The sequence below is a fragment of the Camellia sinensis genome, chromosome 10 (genome assembly GCF_055761805.1).
Source record: "Camellia sinensis isolate YWXY chromosome 10, ASM5576180v1, whole genome shotgun sequence".
Lineage (NCBI taxonomy): Eukaryota > Viridiplantae > Streptophyta > Magnoliopsida > Ericales > Theaceae > Camellia > Camellia sinensis.
This window is the reverse complement of record NC_138970.1, coordinates 95,935,906-95,949,129: the sequence shown is the minus strand read 5'-3', so window position 1 is coordinate 95,949,129 and position 13,224 is coordinate 95,935,906. Positions and strand designations below refer to the sequence as shown.

The 13,224-nt window shown below is 36.7% G+C and overlaps 1 pseudogene; it reads left to right on the top strand.

Moving 5' to 3' along the window:
* The first annotated feature begins 5,954 nt into the window (after positions 1 to 5,954).
* LOC114278474 (uncharacterized) lies at positions 5,955 to 9,705 on the top strand (annotated as a pseudogene).
* Positions 9,706 to 13,224: the final 3,519 nt, after the last annotated feature.

Genomic DNA, 13,224 nt, shown 5'->3' with positions numbered 1-13,224 from the left:
TCTCCAAAAAAATACATGATTTTTTTTTTTTTAACATGAGAATGATAAAAATTATAGGAAAGTTGAATTTTCATACAACTCATATAAGTATGGTGACTTGACTTTCAATTTATTTCACCCCAAAACAATTATATGATCTTTTTTTTTTATTATATTTTTTCGTGGTACTACACACATCAATTGGTATACTATTTAATGGATCAACATATATTATCACATTGTCATTTCAAGACTATGACCTCACTTATTATACAAATTATAAATATCTAAAATTTCTAAAATTATATCACATCAATCGTTAATATACTAATTAATATACCAATTGATACATATAATAAATCAAAATTTTCCTTTTGTAGTTTTTTGAGAAAAATTTTGATATGGTTTTTCTCAGCTATTGAGGGCTGGGTTTGGTTTGGGGTTACTACTTCAAAACTCGGATCGGCCTGTAGACACCCCATTTTTGACCGTCCTCAAGACTTGGACGTCACCGCTTGAACACTCTGTGATCATCCATGTTCGTGTTCGTCTCGAGTTCTCGGAGGTCTCAGCCACGCGCCTTGCCTTAAGACCTCTCGACTTGCCTATTTTGTGTTTGGTTTTGCACCAAACACTTGTGTTTTGCTTTTGAGGAGCAGGGAATGGCTTGTTGGCCATCCCCACATCTCACCGGCCATGGCTTGAGGCCACCGGCCATTGTTTTGTTGCCATCGGCCAAATGTTTGGTCGGTCGGCACGCTTTGTGGTCGGTCGACCATTTATTTGGTCAATTTGTCATTTTTGGCCGGCCGACCACTGTGCATCTGCTTTTGGCAGATATTTTGTGCCAGCTGTGATAGCTGGCACCCAATTTGCATCCCCTCCATACACGTGTATGGAGGGATTTCACTCTTGCTTAGCTTGTTTTGTAAGCTTTGCAAGAGTGAATCTCTATAAGAGGAGGCCTTCTCCTCCCTCCTCAAGGGTTCCAAAAGTTCAAGGGAGGGTCTGAGATTAGGGTTAGGGTTGTGTATCTATTCTATCTCTATATCTTCATCTCTTTGTGTATTTGTGTGTGTTTGTCCTTACTTTTGTGCACAAACACCTAGTGTTACACTTTCCTTTAGCTACTGAGGTACTAAGGAATGATTTTCAGAGTTTTTGAGTGGATTCAAGCTTGAGTAAGCGGCTGGAGCTCAGTTCTTGAAAGGGGTCTTCAAGGGTAAGAACTTTGCTCTTTATTCCCCATTTTTGCATAGGCTTTTAGCCATCCTTGAATCCGTTTTTAAGCTTAACTTATAACATATAAAAGTTTTGATTTTAAGTGCTTAAAATAGTTGTTTAAGGTTGTTTTGGTGTTTGGGGTTGTTTGACCCCTCTTAGGCCTTGTTTGGACCCCATTTTGTGCTATTTTGGTGAGCTTCGGGACCACCTTGTTTGGGCCTCCTCACCACTGAAATGATTTCAGTGGTGGGGATGGCGCTTTAAGGTCCTAAGAAGGAGAGGGCCATCCCCTCTTCTTGTTGCCTTCAATGTTGGCCATTTTAGCCTCATGTGTGAGCATCTTGTTTAAGTGCATGTTGATCATGTCTTAAGTGTTATTTGTGCTTATTTTGCCATGATATAGACCTGTTTTTAATTGGTTTAGACACACCATGCATGCTTAGCATACTTGTCTTATAATGCCATGAATTGCCTTAACATGTGCCTAGCATTTAGACCACCATGCTTACTTGTTTTGGCCTAGCTTTGTGAAGCTTTTATGCATGTTTTAGTGTGCTCAAGGTCTGCTTTTGGTTGCTCGGGTCATCCATGCTTTGCTTTGTATAGCTACCATGTAATCCCCCTTGTGAGCCTTGAGTGTTGACTCCTCTAGCATGCTTTACTTGCTTGTTTCAGTGGTTTGGCACCACTTATAGCATCATTTCAGTCCTTGTGGTATGCTTGTATGCTTGCATTTGATGCCCCTTTAATGCTTTAAAAGATTTGTGTCTTATGCCCCATGTTTGGACCTTTATGTATGCTTCCATGTTTAGACCATTTAGATGCCATCTAGGTGCATCTTTGGTCTCGTTTAGACCTGCATTGGACCTATTTTAGGTCCTCTTGGCCCTTTGGGGCTTGCTTCATATAGCTTTGGTTTAAGCCCCCCTTGAGTCTTGGACATTGTTGCATGCTTGGCTTGTCTTGTTTACTTGGTTTGGTACCTTTATAACATGATTTTCAGAGCTTAGTATGCATGCCATATGTCCATGTTTGTCCCTTTTAAGTGTGCTTAAAAGTTGCTCTTTGATGCTTAAGTTTTGAACCATGTGTGCATGCATGTTTGTGTGTATTTTGGCCTTCATTTCCTTAGCATTTGGCCACTGTTTTGGGCTTATTTGAGAGCTCCCCAAACTAGTCTAAGACCCTTATTCGCGTGTTGTTGCATGCTAGCCTTGTATGTTGTTACATACTAGGCCTATCGCATGTGTTGCATGTTTGAATCATATTGCATTTGGCATGCATTTCCTCTTGTTTTAATTGCTTAACATGTTATATGTCTTGCATGTTTGCATGTTCACATTGCATCTTTGCATGCTTGTTAACTTGCATACTTGTTATATATTTGCATCTTAGCATGCTTGTTTGCATACTCATGTTGCATGTTTAGCTTGCATGCCTAGGTTGCACTTCACTAAGCATGCATGCCTTGCCTCTTGAATTGATTATGATAGAGGTTGGGCCTCCATTGTTTGTTTATGTGCATTTCATTCCACACCAAAATGCACAACTTGGTTTTTTGGGCCATCACGCATTGAAATGCGTGATTGGTGGTCCGAGTACCATACCCCTTTGAGTCATAAACATGGTAAGGGGTGTGGTGGTACAAACATTGCTTTGAAATGCATTGCTATGCTTTGTTTTGCCCTCTACTACTGTCAAAATAGGTTCCTGCAGGAAGATATGGCCGGTCGGCCATCTCCAGTGCTGGCCGGCTATCCATTTCTGGCCGAGGGCTTTATAGATGGTTGATGACCACTTACCTTTGGCCGGTGACCATTCCTCACGGTCGGTGGCATTTCCCAGTGTTCAGAGGGTGTACCTTGGGACTTGTGCAGTCTTCAGAGGAGGAAAACAGTGAAAACAGAGGCAACTTGTGCATGGCGGTGGGTTTTCGAGCGGAGCCGAGCATACGTGCATTGGGCCCTCTTCCCGAAGTGGTTTTATCGCTTTATTAGCTTAGTTAATTTGCTTAACTAGTTAATTGGTCTGTAATTAATTAATTAGCTTGTAGGTTAATTAATTTGTATTATTCTTTCGGACCCTCCGAGCGAGGGCAATTGTGTAATAATCGTGCGTGAGTGTGTGTATGTCTTTCAACCCCACGTCTTTCTCCCTTTTATTTACTAGCTTTTGATGGTTAATATTAGGGCATATTCAATTTAGCATACCTTATGCTATGCATGCGTGCATCATTCATTAGCATTGCATGCACCGGGCTCGGCGCATCATGCTAACTGCATAGTATTTTAAATATAACTTGAGTATATGTTATCTGTCGCATTTCACATGCCATCCATAGATTAGCCGAGCCTATTCTAGTGACATTTGTGTGCGATGCATTAGCCACTTTAACATGAACTAGGATCATGCATGATTACTAACTAGTTTCTTGTTTTGGCTTGGAGTACACTGTGAGTGTATTTGTGCTTTAGCATCTCACATGAGTGTGAATGTTAACATGACGACATGCTTACCATGTGGCTATGTGCTTATGTGATATTACTGCCTGAATGCCTGTGGGTGAAGGTTGGATTGCTTGAGTTGGAACAACTCGTTGAAATCCGTATTTTAGCCTACTTGCAAGCGGCAAATTTCAAACCATTTTCCGAACAAATGGATATGCAATGCTTTGTTCCGAATTAGGCGATCTAGTCTATACTTTTGTGTTGTGCGCATCACATAGTAAGATTAGCTAATTAATCGGAATAAGAACACATAACATTTTCAAAACTAGATATCATGGTTAGTAGAGGTTGATCTTCGGATCGGGCGAGCGGGGGTGCTCATAGCTGACCTTCCCCAATCGTACCCAAGTTCCCGAGCCGAGGCAACTTTGGTGATGACGGACACGTGGCTTTAGGCAACGAGTCAGGGTTTCCTAAATTCTCCCATAAAAAATATTTAGGTGGCGACTCTGTATCTGACAAAGCAGTCCATGTTTGGCACTTCTTTCTAAAAAATCTGTTTTCCAAAACGATTTGCTAGATTTGGACTCTTTGGTGATTTATCAATCTCACATTGCACATTGTGAGATCAGATTAAGAACCAACACACAAATTGAGTCCGAACTGTAGCATGGGGCCCAAGGGGCCCCAAGGGCGCATCTACACGGCCTTAATGAGTCCAATCCGTTCAAACCCATCCCAATCGCAGCCATTCTCAATAGGTTGTCAATGGATTAGATTTAATCCGAATTTGAATTCATTTATAAAAAATTTGATCCAACAATCTGACAATCTGAATCTATTTAATTTGTTCATTAAAAAGATTGAATATACAAAAATCCGATTCAATCCGATAATCCAATCCGATTATTCTCAATTTGAATGAAGAAAACACCAAGTAAAAACAAATAATCAAATTATATAAAATTGTAGCTTAATAAATAAATAAATAGATTAAATCAAATCGGATCGAATATCCAAAATTATCAGATTCAGATTTAGGGGATTGATATTCGGGTATGGACTAAACGGATTCAAGCCAGATTCGAATTTGTCTTAATCGGATCAGATTTAGATGTTTACAGATTCTATCCATTTACAAGCTGGTTCCCAACATCCGCTCTCTCTCTCTTTCTCTCTCTCTCTCTTTCTTGGGTGAAATGGTTGAGCTATTGACAGGTACTGTTTGCTCTCTCACTCTCAGACAGTTTGAATCAACTTCATCACCCTTATTCGATTGTATGCATATACATATAGATATATATATTGACATGTCAATTTCTTACCTAATTGATTTTGCACATATATATATAGAAATCTAAATATATTTTGAACCAGAGGTAGTGGTGTTGTTGGATCATTGGTCTCTCTCTCTCTCCCTATAGTCTTTGTAGAAGCTTTTGTTGAAAATAATAGAAGAATTAAAACCGAAACGCCTCGAATATCCACCATTGCAAGGATCTATATTCTGTGAAAATGTATTTTGACCTTTTGAAATTGCACCAAGACATATGGTACACAATTTAGGTTTTGCTAGGAAGAGTTGTATTTATTCTTTGAAAATACTTGCAAACACTAGAACCTGTAGATTATGATGATGATCCAATATGGGGGGAAGGAAAATCAATTGACTCCTACAAAATTACATTGTGATTGTATTGTGGTGCATTACTGGTATATTCATCAACATTGATAAAAACTCACCAAAATTTGCATTAGGATCCATATTAATTTACTGTATAATAATAAAAACATAGGACGACAAACAATTAAAGCAAAAATAAACTATTTTTACCAAATGTTGTGTCTGCGGCTTAATTACACTTTGTGGTCAGTTTGGTTCTCATTTGATTCAAGAACTGAATTAGGTCGTTCGGTTCTGGGTTGCTGCTGACTGGGTACTTGACTTTGCTTTTTTCAACTTCTTGATGGTTATGCAATTGATTAAGAAAGAAATAATATTCGTTTTTCCTTGTTTATTATATTTCTATTGTCATGTAACTTGTTTTGTTCTATTTATTTTTTTTTTCGGGCTTTTGTTTGTGAAGTTTTATCTGAGTAGGTTGTTCTTCTGATATGATTTTTTCTCACCTTAATTTTGTTGTAATGGGTATAATTATGTGGCTATAATTTATTTTTCGAACAAGTCATTGTGTTGCTAAACTGCAAACACACCGATAAGGTGCTCCATTTGTTCGTATTTGTCTCTCTGCTTTCTATTTTGAAGGTTAGAGGTCTTGTTCGCAGACAAGAGAACAAAAGGGAATGAGTTCTGCGAATGCCTCTGGCGATTTCTCATCAGAGATGGAGGTGGATGCTTTCAGGGGCCTCTTTCCTCTACACTTTCATGAACATCATCTACTTGAATCCATTCGCCCTGATACTAGGAAACTTGGGAAAGCTAAAGATATAACACTTGCTGTTGGTTTGTTCATTTGTATTTTATTTATTTGAAACTCACACTTTTTGCCTCTGATTTGGGGTTTGCTAGGTTCATGTCCTTACTTGAGTCGAACCATTTGTAATCTAGGAGCTGTTGCTTCTGCTGATGGGTCAGATTTAGCAAAGATAGGTTTCATTGTAAGTGCTTTATGCCCTTGCCTATTCTCTTTATCTCTCATGCTCTCACACTGTCACATCCACACCCACTCACTAATCCACCTACAAACACCCACTTATACACAAAAAAAAAAAGAAAAGAAAAAGAAATGAAAAGAAGTGATGAATGAGGTTTCTTGAGTTGAGATAAGTCGTTTACATAAAATTTTGGTTTTAAATGTGTTTTTATATATATCTAAGAAAATATTAGTTTTCTGTGTTGTATTTACTAAGTTGGACTCTCAAGTCTTTTGTCTTTGTGCAGACCATGTTGGTTGCCATTAAAATGGAAGTCATGACACCTACCACAGAGTCACCAGATAAGGGCTGCATAGGTTAAGAACCATTAATTGCATATTTTCTTTTCTTTTTGTTCCCTTTTCACATTTATACATGGGGTGCCAATGCGTGATATTTTGTTGTTTACAGTTATTTATTTCCACATGCCTCTAATTTGTTCTCTTATTGTTAGGCCTGGTAGGCCAGCTGATGTAGCACCAGTTATATCGAAGTAGTTATCTGACACTATCTTGAGGCATGTCATCATGATTATTTCTATGTTATTCTTTGGTTTACTTCCGTTCTCCCAAAAATTTTAAAAAATAAAAATAAAATAAAAATAGAGAAAGAAAAAAAAAAGAATGCCGTCTCATTGTTGTGATGTTGTTCTGTTACGAAGTTTCTAAATTATGAGAGATGCTAATTATTGAATTTTTTATATTATTTTATCAATCTTGCCTTTGGATGCACATCCTTTATGTGTTCAAAGAATATTCCATTTGTGAATCTTGTATGCTGTGCAGTGTGTACATATATGTGTCAAACGCAATTTAGTCATTTATCTTCCAAAATTTTGATTGTGTGCGTGCTTATTGTAACTTGTTTACGAGATTTTGTCCTATAGTATAAGGAGTATTTTTGGCAAAAGCTTACACATTTGCATGGGTGGAAATTCTATTGACTTCAAACTTCAAAATACTATGAGTCATGTAGTCTTGTAATGCACCTAACAAAATAAAGGATTGAAATTTCATGAACTGTCTCACTGCGTATGTGATGTTTAGTGCAATAATATACTCAACACAGATGATTACAAACTTTTGATGATCTTACACCTATACTTGGAACAGTTTGTTAGTTATTTAATACGTATGTGTTTAGCCGACTAACTATTTGGGTGGTTGTAGTTCGGGAATGATTAACTTCAAGGAGCTATCCTTGGTCAGTGGGAAAGCTGCTTGGATGGCCTACCTAGTAATGTTTTTTGAGACAAGAACTCTCTATTTCATTTATATAAATTGAAACATGTTCTTTATTTGACTTTTGATCTTGAGCTCTTCAATATGAATTGTGTATATCCAATAATAGATGGCCTTCAACATTGTGGTTACTGACCATATAATGTTCTTAGCGTGTGGTGTCATTAAAAATGGATGTCACTCCACATTTGTTTCTTTATTAGACAAGGACAACATTTATTTTATTCTTGCAGGACATATACTATTTGGATGCTGATGGTGCTCTTTTTGATGCTGCATAACTTGCAGCAATTGTTGCCTTCTCTCATTGTAAGATATATGCACCATTTACATTTCTACATTCTTCCCGTGCTTGCCTTAATTTAGTGCTGGTGGTGGCCAACAAGCAACACCCCAAATAATTTTTTTTGGTTTCCATATAATCCTACTGGCTCCAAACTTAGGCAGGCTATGCAAACAGATTTGCCCCACAGGGCCTGCATCATAATCAACAAGCTTTGTTGCATATGTTCTAGCTTTAACAAGGAGGAGTTTCACATGCCCAACAGATGCTAGACCTTTTGATCTAAATGTGTACTTGAATACTATGGGGCTTGATGTGTAACAAAACCAGATTGAATAGGAGCACAAGGGTATAAGTCAAAAATTTCAAACCCTAATGAAGAGCAAAATTAGCATAGTAGGAATGGTTGTCTTGTGTCACTGTCACTCACAATTTGCTTGCTCAAAGGATATTTTCTTGTTTGATATAGTTGATGGTGTCTGAGTGAGATATGCTTGTTATAGTGCTTTTCATGATTTTATAGTATCAAGGTGAGTAGTTAATACACGCATGCACACTGGATTTTCGTTACAATGTTTGATGATGCTCAACTTGGCTTAAAAAGAGGGCAAAAAGTAGACATTGTTCTTTTGCTTTTATTTACAACATTATTACTATATTTGATAGATTCCTATCAAAATTAATATTATTTTGTTTTTGTACACAAAAGTATTCTTGTATTTGGTAGATTCTTATCAAAATTTCAACACAATCTGGGTGAATAGGTATTGTTCTGCATTTGTGTTTTTGTTGAAAGCATATTGTCATGTTTGATAAAGAACCTCTGATTCCAACAGTTTATTTACCATTGAATTATTGTCTTGCAGTGCAAATCCCAGTAGTTTCTTTGAATGATGATGGAAGAGTAGTAGTTGTTTCTAAGGAAGATGGAGGCAAGTTGAAATATGAGCTGGTCAATAAAGGGAAGAGGAAGCTGAAGCTGAGTAGTGTCCCATTCTTTTTGACATGCATACTTCACAAAAATTACATTCTGGCATACCCTACAACTGAGGAAGAGTCCATCATGGAAAGTCTTGTTACTGTGGTATTGGATTCATCTTTTCATCTAGTGTCTCTCAACAAGCCCGGTGGACCAGTTCTTGCATACACATTAGCCATTCAGGTTTGTTTTCACTTTTTTAAGTCCAGATTTTGGTGTGAGATCAAGTTCTAAAATGCCATGTTTGTCGAGACTCTGCCAGATATCCCAATATATGGCTGTATGTTCCAAACTGTTAACTCCACAATTTGTAGGGAACCCTAGAATTTTAGAAATTTTTAGGTGTTTGAATGTAATCTAAGGCTGCATTTGGTTCAACAATTTGGGGAGATATCTGTGGAGGGAAAGGAAAAAGAAAGGGAGAAGTGAATAAAACAGAAAGCTAAATTTTATTGACTTTTCCTTTCCCTCCATAAATCTATACTTCAATTCTTTATCCAAATACAACCCAAGTTTCGTGTACTGTATTGAAGTTGTTTGGAGTATAAAAAGGGTTTGATATAAGAAAAATGCATTTCTTTCAAAGCTAGAACCTTAGAAAATGCATTTCAACTAAAATGGTTTCTTTTATCCAATTCGGAAATGGTAAATTGATAATAGGATTATAAAAACTTCTTTCCCACTAAATTAATGTTTTGACTTGACTTTTAAACTTCTAGTATAGAGTATGTATATAGTGCTCTCAGTAAGACACCATACGAAAACACAAATGAATTCAGTGTTGTCTGCTAATGAGGAATGGTGTTATAATTGCAGGACTGTATGGCATTAACACGACAAAGAGTGAAAGAACTTCAGAAAGTTTTGAATGAAGCCATTTCTGAAATGGAGGACTAGTTTTACTATGCAACAATTAGTAGCTACTTTATGTTCAAAATTTTCATACCCATTGTCTAATGTTTATGAGGTGAGGTTAGTGATTTTTTTGGAAATATTATCACGAGGTAGTGTGATTAGTCAAATTTTGTTGCATATGGTTGAAGTTTTTCACCTAGCCGATTAGCATTTTTTACGCATTAGAGAGGTTTAAAATGGTGAGATGTTATGAATTTTAGCCTCATTTATTCGGTTGTTTATCAATTTGGATTGAAAATTGGAACTTACCATGAATATTTATTTATTTTTGTTACTATCTGCTGCACAAGTTTTAAATACTTCAGGCAATTGTAGTGTAACACTCCAGAACTGCTCAAGCACAAGTGTTGACGCTCAAGCGGTCTTGTGTGGCTCCCAGTACTTTTGTAGTCTGATCGAGATTTTAAGAGTTGTAAATTTCTGCTCGAGTGCAGGAGTGGTCGCTCGAGTAGTCGGCTTTGTTGGTTTATTTACTAGAGCGTAAGATTGGACGCTCAAGCGGTTTGCCAGGTTGAGTCTGAATTTCTGGGACTAGTGGGATTGCTCTTGACATTTTTATTATTGTATTTGGAGCCTCCTTGTTTTATTTTGGGTAAATGATCGAAGTGGTAACATTATGGCAAAGTAAGATTGGACCAAAAACTTTGACTCGGGTAATTTTCCTACGAACAACCATCACTCTTTTGCCCTTTTCTCTTTCCACACTTTGAATTTGGCTGTGAGGCCATGGCCATTGGAAATCTTGTTTTCGGGGCTTCGATTTGGACACAATAACGACCTAATGAAAGAGTTATGCCCGTTTAAAGTTTTAGTATCTGTGTTGGAAGCAAGTGCGCTCGAGGGCAGAAAGTGGCGCTCAAGTGGACTGCGCGAATTCAACAGCTTAAAAAGTGATTCTCTAGATCATTCTCTCCACTTTTCTTTTCTCTCTTCCTTCCTATTATCCTAAGTCCGAAAAACCATAGATTTTGGCCCAAATACCTTCCCTTTCTCAAAGATTTGGCCAAGTTCTCTCATCAAAAAGTGAAGAATACATGAAGCTCAACATTTTGAACGGATTGGATTTTGGATTTTCGAAAGGATGGTCTTGATCTAGCTTCTTTGCTTGGTCTTTGAGGTAGGGGTTTCTAGTTCTTCTTCAATACTCGCATTTATAGATAGATTTGTGGTATTTTCTTTATATAAATTCAAAATTTATGCTTTTAAGCATATTGTGATAAATCATGAGATTGGGGGTCTAGGGTTTGAAGTATTGAGGTTTATTTGTTGGGTTATGATTTTGGGTTATGAATTTGGGTGTATAATCAATAGGAGAATTAGAATAAAAATGTGTTTTTATGAAAATCTTTAATTTTTCTTAAAAACCCTAGTTTGGTTCATGAAGATAGATGATAATTTTGCTTAAATTGAAAGTAGTATTATGAAATTGAGGTGTTAAATTGCACATATACAAGTTTAATTGAATTTTGGAACTGTTTGGAAATTTATGTAAAAGTTGCGATTGAATTTTTATTGTTGATCTTACAAATTATGTTATAATATGAAACCAAATTTGGGTAAATGAATTGTTAATGATATGGATTATATAAGATTTGTGATAAAATGAAGAAGTGAATATTTAAGAATTTTATTGTGTTATATTGAAATTGCATTGAGTTATGTTAAATTGTGTTAAGTCTATGTTGGGTTAAGATGAATGTGAACAATGATAAATGGGTGATTGTGAAATATGACGGGGTTATATGAAGGAGTTATATCAAAGAAATTAGTGTTGGGGATTTAATTTACAGACTTGGGTGGTAATTGAAAGTTAATGTGATGTGAAAAATTAATTTTGAAGACTTGATAATAATATGGAGAAGTAAAGAAATAGTTAGAACGTAAGCGTTGTGAATGTTTTAAAAATGAACCCTTATGCCCTTGGTAGAGGTGTTGTTATATTATTGTGAAAAATAATGAATAACTTGATGGATGACGGAGAATGTGGTGGAATAAAATGGGGACTTGTTATGTAAAGGAGTTCTTATCACATGGTGAACGTATATTGAACCAATGCGTAATAGAAATAATGGAAGATATGTTGGCATTGTCCACTAATTATAATGATAGATTGTGATGTTACCTTGGGGTTCATTTCCCACCGTATTTTGAGCCGGCAAAGCGTGGCTCTTGAAATAGGTTCTGCCTTCCTTCCGGAGTAGCGCTCGGTAAAGCGTGTGGTATGTTGAGGTTCCGTGTTCCTTTTGACTTGTGGCTGATAAAGTGTGAGGTTTCGCGTTCCTTCCAGCTTGTGACCGGTAAAGCGTGAGGTTTCACATTTGTAACGCCCCAAAAATATACATACCATTTCAATATAATAATAATCATGGCTCATGAGAGATGCCAGAAATATATATATTCAACATGTTCCATTACATAACTCAAATGTTTATATAAAAGTGATCTCACATGCGATTATATATTCATTGACAACTAGTACATGAATCTATAGCTTGTAAAATCATCTAACCAAATGAATAAAGGTCCTCAAGGGCTTACAAGTTCCAAGGCATAAGCTCGGTTACACAAAATGGTCTCTCGGACCCATACATGATTAGCCCTTGGCTTACAAAAATTTATAATCACAACAAGAGCCTTGTGCTCTCAAAACATATCCCCACGCCCTAATTTGGCGGGTCACCACATCCTTTCCTGCACCAAAACCTATAGGGGTGAGCATAAAGCCCAGTAGAGAATTCTTAACAAAGTGTATATATGCAATGTTCCCAATATTGAATGCAAATGCCATGCAATGCCAATAAAAGAATTTCATTTACATGCCTTTTATTTTAAAAGAATTACCATGTTCAACAATAGCTTGAGATTTCAATGATTTCAAAACTTACAATTTATTTCAATGGGCTAGTAAATACAACTCAGGTAATCCCTAGGTTGGTGTCTGCAAGTAGGCTCAACAAGCACTGCCAATAACCCCACTTTACCGGTTGCTAACCGGAAGGGAAGTGGTACCTTCTCCGCGCGTGTTTTCGGTCTTTCACCCCAAACACTCAGGCCAACTTATCAATTTCATCTACAGCCCCTAACCGGACTTACCAACGTATTTACCCCAAAATAATTCCATAATTCTCATTTCAAAATATTCCTTTCTCAATGTAGTCACTTTTCCAAACTCAATTCAAAATATATTATAATCAAGTGTATGAATGTGTAAAGCAACGATGATCAACATTTCATAACATCCATCCATTTTTAAGTACCCCAACAATAATACAATGGCAACCACATATCCCATTTTCCTTCCTTTAACATAAACCAACACATACCACAAGTTCAACTAAATGTAACAACTATCAATGAAATGCGCATCTTTCCAATTCTCACATTTTCCATACACTATCCCATTAGTAGTTGTAATTTCCACTTCTCATTCCAAATGTAAGATTCACAAGATGACCATGCATCCATTTAGATTCATCAAGAATAACTACATTTTAACAATAA